This window comes from Acanthaster planci, linkage group LG05 (genome assembly GCF_054643075.1).
Source record: "Acanthaster planci isolate LZ-2023a linkage group LG05, COTS_SCS, whole genome shotgun sequence".
Taxonomy (NCBI): Eukaryota; Metazoa; Echinodermata; class Asteroidea; order Valvatida; family Acanthasteridae; genus Acanthaster; species Acanthaster planci.
This window is the reverse complement of record NC_141781.1, coordinates 12,427,617-12,435,066: the sequence shown is the minus strand read 5'-3', so window position 1 is coordinate 12,435,066 and position 7,450 is coordinate 12,427,617. Positions and strand designations below refer to the sequence as shown.

Below are 7,450 nucleotides of genomic sequence, written 5' to 3'. Positions count from 1 at the left end.
CACTTATAATAAGTGGGATTGAGTGTCAGTTTGGTGGCTGTAGGTTGAGCAAGAGTGGTGTGAGACGCTTAGGCCTGTGTGGCTTGTGCAACAGTGTTCTCACTACGTGGGATTGGGTTGCTGGAAGCCTGTTGGCCTGGTCGCATGTGGTCACACTGAGGTTCACTCGGAGCTCCGTAACCTAAGCCGAAGCTTGCATGTCTTGGGGTTCGCTACGAGGTTACTCCTATGTTTATTGGGCTAGTGTGTGCAGTTGCATGACATCGTTACTGTTGATCATACTAGGTGCCACAGTGAGGGTTATTGTCGCTGTGGGTTACTTGTGGTAATACACGAGGGTTATTACACAGTCTTTATGCTTATGTTCCATGATCACTTGCATGAATTGATTGCTGTGTTGAGGTTTATTAGTCACAGACCTGGATGCACAGTTGAAGCTTATACATGTACTGTGAGGTTGACTTGGGACAATAAAACAGTTGTTGTTGTTGCTCTCCAAGACACTATGTGTACTGAGGTTTATTGAGATTTACCTGACTTGGTAGATTGGTAGCCACGTTGATTGTCATTCCTTTAGGGTTGGTATATTTCCAACAAACGGACAGGCCTAAAGTCTTCCGTTCGTGACATAATCCCCCCTCGTGTGTACATAGCCGCTCATGTGCATGTGAGGTTTATTAAATAATTTTGTGGGATTGCCCCGCCCGCTGTTGGTGGGTACTTCGGTGTTCGTTGACCGGCGGGCGACGGCGAGTGTCGTCGCCACAGTATTCAAGAAACAACCAAACCCCGAGGACAGGGGTTATTTTGCCCAAACCATGAGATATAATTATAACGTATAAGCATCTCCGAAAAGTAGAAGCAGTATTCTTTCTAATGATACCTAGATGGTACCCCTCCTGTCATACATGATGACTGAACACCATTGTCTTGAAAGTGGGGCATCCAAACTCAGTTGTAACTCTTTGGATAAACCAGTGAATGAGGTTGTCCACTGTCATGCTTGTCCTGGATAAGATATCAGGGGCACAGATGGCGAAGTAGCAAAAGAAGACAAGACTGGTCTCTGGCTAACACCTCCCTCTCACACCGCAGCAGACAGAGAAACAGAATTGTGACAGTTATAGAAGAGCTGCTTACTCTTCCCTAGCTGTGCAGTAGTTACAGATTCAGAAGTATTAGAAAAGAAGACAGGAATGGTCTCTAGCTTACAAAATCCTCCCTAACCACAACTGTTACAGATGAAGAAGTAGGGGCTCTCTGGATTACCCCTCTCTCTACTCTTGCAGCTTCTTATACAAATGGAGAAGTAGCAAAAGAAGACAAGACTGGTCTCTGGCTAACACCTCCCTCTTACACCGCAGCAGAGAGAAACAGGGAGAGATTAGAAGACATGACTTGTCTCTGGCTTACACCTCCCTCTCCAATTGCAGCAGTTCTAGATTCAAAAGTAGGGAAAGAAGTTACTGTATGCTTTATCTCTGGCTTACACCTCCCTCTCCAATTGCAGCAGTTCTAGATTCAAAAGTAGGGAAAGAAGATACTGTATGCTTTATCTCTGGCTTACACGTCCCTCTATCACTGCAACTGTTACATATTGTAGCGTGGGCGGGCAACAGCAAAAGAGAAAAGTCTTTAAAACGAGACTTTGCCGGCCATTAACAATCAAGTTTTATTTAGAAAATCACCAAAATTATTAACTGCCTTTTCTACAATTATTGGCTGGACTTAGGGCGGTTCATGACAAGTTGTGAAATGCAAACAGGACTTGGTGACTGGTAAAGAAATAAAACAAATTTACCAGAGGCAATTAAAACCAATCAACTTACATGAAAATCTCTCCAAACCCAGGCATGGCGAGAGCCTTGCCCTCCACAAGATGTTACCATACCGAACCCAACTGCTGGATTCCCTAATAAAATTCCAAGCACCTAGGTTTTAACTGGGCCAACATTCAGTGTAGAGAACCCAGACAAAGGAATTATGCAAATCAACAAAGCAAGAAACCTAATGGGTGAGGGATACTGGGTTTAATAAAAGGATACGTGTAACGAAAGGGGTGGGATGACCGGATGGACTGGTCCACATCTTCCTCAGAGGGGGAAAGCTATGGGTAGACTGTACCATTGACGTACAGGGCCCTGATTTTACTACAATATGAAATAAGAGTGAAAGATGACATGATTGGTCTCTGACTTACCCCTCCCTCTCCCACTGCAGCAGTTACAGACAGAGTAGTAAGGGAAGAAGACATGACTATAGTCTCTGACTTAAACCTCCCTTTACCATTGCTGCTGTTCACAAACGGGGAAGAACGGAAAGAAGACATGACACGTATCTGGCTCACACCTCCTTCTCCAGTGGAAGCAGTAGGGAAAGAAGACAGGAATGGTCTCTGGTTGATACCTGCCTCTCCCATAATAGCAGTAACAGATGGGCCAGTATGGAAAGAAAACATGACTGGTCCTCGGCTTACACCTGACTGTCCCATTGCAGCTGGAACAGATGGAGAGATACGGACAGATGACATGAGGGATTTTTTGCTTACACCTCCCTGTCCCAGTGCAGCAGTTACAGATTCAGAAGTAAGGAAAAAAACATGAGTGGTTTCTATCTGGCTCATACCTCCCTCTGTAACTGCACTGCAACAGTTACAGACAGAGAAGTGGGGAAACAAGACAGGACTGGTCTCGGGCTCGCGCTGCCCTCCCCCACTGCAGCAGTGACAGATGGAGAAGTAGTGACAGAAGACATGACTGGTCTCTGCATGCATTACACTTTCCTCCTTCACCGCAGAAGTTACAGATCAAATAGGGAATACATGACTGGTCTCCGGTTTACACCTTCCTCTCCAACTGCAGCAGCTGGGAAAGAAAACATGACTAACCTGTGGGTTACACCCATAGAGTTAGATATAATAATGACCTGGTGGGCGTACTTCCCAAAACAAGCAACGCTTTGCTACTGTGCACCCATGGATCGCGAGCGGCCATAGCCAAACCGAGCAAATAGTATGCTAAGTACCCGGATGTTATCGTTCACGTATACATGAGAAAATTGCAAGTACAAGAAGGTTTGTGGTAAAATTACTTTTACAGTAAATTACAGTACCTTACTTAATTTTAGGCCCTACTAGCCTAGAAAGAGGATGGTTTTGTGAGTTGATGTCTTTTTGATGGCATATTTTTGTTGACATATCGCTCGGTGTACAGCCTTCCATGGTGACACAAAACAGTCTTGATGAACAGTCCGCTGATTCTCTTCACAAGTTGAGTGCCATGATCATCTTCTACGGTGAGGTCTTGCTCAAGGAAATGCTCAGACAGATCAGGCAATACCGAGGAGCCCATTTCAAGCAACAAATCTTGCTGGACAGTTTTTATAAGAGCTGGACAAGTTCCAAGGGGGTTGGGTCTTCCTTTTGGTCAATGCTCTCCTGTATAGAAGCTAAAAGAACATGTTTCCATTTTTGCGTTTCTCAGTCTTTTCTGGTCAAGTGCCTTGCAAAGTTGTAGCAAATATAGTAGAGCCCTCTAACATGGTGCACTTCCAAGTTCACTTGACTTTCATCGTACGGCGTGGCCAAACATCTTGGTTGAAAATCTCAAACTCATTTTTAAACACCGTTATGATTCATGGTACACGTACTGAGCCTTTGTGATCAATTTCAGTGCGATGAAATTTTGTCAGAAATCTAAACTGTTCATATCTGGAAATTTGACTCAAATTCAAGGGGGAGTTTCCAAACACGGCGCACTTGAAAAAATGTCGGAAAATCCCATAAACATTTTCAAAATACTTTAAAGTCGGCAAATTCTTTAAGCATGATCTCACTCAAATGCCTATGAACAAGTTTGTCAGAGAATTCTTTTTGCCTTTTGCCTTTTTCAGTGACATGGCATCAAGCATAAGCATACAATTCTTTTTCAAAGAATCCTCAGCTGCCATTTCCTTGACATGATTAATGACCTCAGTCAGAAATCCTGGCTGGCAGTTCAGGCTTGCACTCCATTTACGAATTGTGCTTGGATGATGAAGATGTACATGTAAATACTGCCTAACAGTCATAGGCTTGAGCACCATAGAAAAGACGGGTTAAAGCAAATTGCTTGAGTTTCTCTGAGAACCTGTACGTGCCTGTGCTTGTCTTTTTCGGATGATTTTAGCTCATTGTCAATCAGTTTGAATGTATTTTCTCCAAAGTTGAGCTTCAACAATTCCCACTGTCCATGGTTTATCATGTACTTATTGTTTATATCTTCTACATTGTAGAAGACTTGCATTTTTTTTACTTTGACATTTCACCTTTTGTTTAGCTGCTTTAAGTTCCATACGGACCTCTTGAAGTTTGTCAGTGGTTTCTTTAGTTTCCCATAAACTGCACTTATTGATGTAGTATACATGTGGTCTTCTGTGACAGCCTTCTTGGGAGATTGTGGGCTTGGATTAACTGCAGGCATTCCTCTTTTAGGCGGAGGCCTCTTGCTTGCTTGCTTGTGTTGTGGAAACTGGGGAAAAACGGAGGGTACAACACACTCCCGGAGTTCATGTTGAACAATGTCACGGTCATCTCTGGGGTGTACACCTGCAAAATGCAAAGTTAAAGCTTAATATTGAAATGTGTATACCCTACTTTAAGAAAGGATCAATCAGTGGCGACTTGGTTTTGCCAACTCTTATACATGTACTTTTATTCGTGTGTATCTGAACTAAGAATCTTTAAGTATATCAACATATATCAGCAACGAATTGCTAAGGGAATAAACATGTGCTTACATGTAGTCTTAAACATGTGTTTAAGTCTGGCTAAGGAAAATGGGCACGACTAATGCCTGAGCTGCAGGCCAAGGCAATATAAGCATTCAAGCTCATACTTGTTCCCATTCATAAGTACCTTTCTTGTCAGAGAGTCAAAACAAATCAATATACGATAAATTTGCCTCGTATTCAGGTGCTAGTGCGTCTTTTATGCAGTGGGCATTATCAAATCGTTACGTCAATGATTTCCCTACAGTTCCCAATTAGAAAAGTTCGTAAAAATCACTTTTTGGTGCAATACCTAGTGAAATGCCCATATTTTGATATCAAAAGAGTGTAGAAACACACGAACAGTGCAGCAGACTAGAAACAGCTGAATATATATGTTCTGGGACTGAATGCAACTACCTGTGCATACATGTCAATACACATGTACAATGTATACCTCTTATGTAGTCCTCTTTCTCAAAATGCTCACTGCACACCACATGATGCTTTGATGGAGAAAAATCAGCTCTGCTGACACCTGCCACCCACTTGCTCAACTGAGCTGGCCTGGCGAGATGGAACCGGAAAATATAATTCCTAAGTTAGAAAATACAAGTCATCATTTCAAAAATTAGACCCAAAAAAATGGCTTTTCACTTTTTTAGAATATTACAGAAGTTGTGTGTCATGTCAAACTGGTAAATGAATTCCAAGACATGACTGCTTGGTCCGATTTACATTGATTGAAACACATTTCTTGCCAGTAGCACTTGTAATTCCTTAGCCCCGAATAATCACTCTCCAATGTTCCAGACATGGGGAGGTCACATATGGAACCTGCACGAACATGATAGTCATTTTCGCAGATTTTGTTATGCCTCTCACTGGTTCATCAAATCGAACTTGCCAGAATCGACTCTCTAATTTAATTAGATATTCATCTCTCACCGGCACCACTGTCCAGTCGTGTATCTAGAGTCAATACCTGTGAGTTGAACTTGATATTTGAGCCAGCAAGAGGCCTAGCGAAATTTACAAAAATGACTATCGTGTTCATTTAGGCGCCATATAGGACTTCTCGATGTCTGCTGCACTGAAGCCTGATTATTTGGGCCATGAAATCTTGACATTTGATCTGATATACTGTTTATTCTGACATAGTCATTATAACCATTATAACCGTAAAAAGCTAGGAAAGCGAATGAAGTATTGCACAGATAGATTGGACTTTCCCATGATGGGAATGTAAATCTCTCGTATAGAGCTGATATTGACTCTTTTCAGAGTTCAGGCTATGATGCATTGAAGGATTATTCCTCCCCCACCATCTTTCTAGAATGGTTTAGATTTTATGTCTGGGTCATCTTGTTGAGTTGTGCACAGATGTTATTTATACAAAAGTAGGAAAAATCACCATCCTATAGCGTATCGTTTCACAAAGGCAAAGTTGAATTTCCCAACAACTACCACTACGCCTGTTGAGAGCACCATTCATGAAGAGTTGAAAGTCTCTGTGGGAACCGCAAAACAGGTGCTAAATGGGTTTTGGCATTTTCACGAACAGACAAAAATGTTTGTAGACTTATTACACAATTTTAATTTAATTTCTTTGTATATTTGGGGGGTTATTTAAGATCTGTTCTTTCATGTAACATGTCAACTCAACAGAACACCAGGTACCATGGATATGCAATTCAATAAACGAGCAACCTTTCTCTTTGAGAAAACGGTGATGATTTGTTGGTAAAGGGTCACCTATGGTACAACATCAGATAGGAGGACTCACCACCCATGTAGATATATACTCTGCAGGAGGACTTGGAGGCAACTGATATAAAACTGCTGCAAGAACAGTAGCAAGCAGCACTAGCAGCAGCAGCAGATGCGCCATAACACTGTAAGTTAATGACTGCTTTTTCTGTCAGTAAATCTCACCTGCAAGCATGAAACATATCAAATAACATCAGATTACATTTTGAATCTTGACATACTCAATAGCAGAGCCCCAATCCTCAAAAAAAAATTATATTAGGAGTTTAGGCACCCACCCTGCACACACCAACATTATATAATCCATTTGAAAACTTAATATGTCTACATGTACGTTTCAATAAAGGCATAATATGGAGCTGCTCAATTAGACCTATGTTTTGAAGCTATAGTTTGGTCAAACCCCTCACTTTTGTAAAAAAAAATTGATTTCTAAGATTGTTGTTGTTTGGTATTTGTTGGACATACATGTACTTCATCAATGGAACAATTTATGACCATACTGAGGCTCCGCAAATTTGCTTTGGCCATTTTAAAATCACAGAATACACAGCAACTGTAGCCATTATTGATATGAGATGTACATGTACATTTTCCTCAAAACAGTATCCCTGAAAGCAACTTGAGGGCGAATCTTTATTTTTCAGAAACCTGCCTGCTTTTCGACTAAATACAAGAGCACATAGTAGATACATGTAGATGGTATATATTAAAGAAACATTCATGAGAAAGGTTTAAACTTTAACAAAGTTTATTTGGAAGCATTATTATTAAATATACCCTTTTTTTGGTTCAAATAATGATTGTGGAAAAAACTTGTCTATGAGCGTATCCATTTAAACTTCCACCAGTAACTTCTATTAATGGAAGTAAAACATATCTTCCAAGCTACGGAGCGTCCAAGTTGATGCAACTGTAGTTTTTAGGTCCTTGT

At 41.2% G+C, this 7,450-nt stretch overlaps 1 long non-coding RNA gene across 1 annotated transcript; it reads right to left on the bottom strand.

Annotated features, from left to right (window-relative positions):
* Window positions 1-904: 904 nt before the first annotated feature.
* On the bottom strand, window positions 905-5,306 carry LOC147799082 (uncharacterized). Its single transcript, XR_015425445.1, has 3 exons — window positions 5,204-5,306; window positions 4,306-4,585; window positions 905-3,436 (listed from the first exon to the last, which is right to left on the bottom strand). It is a non-coding gene; the product is annotated as an uncharacterized LOC147799082 (long non-coding RNA).
* Between the last annotated feature and the right edge of the window lie 2,144 nt (window positions 5,307-7,450).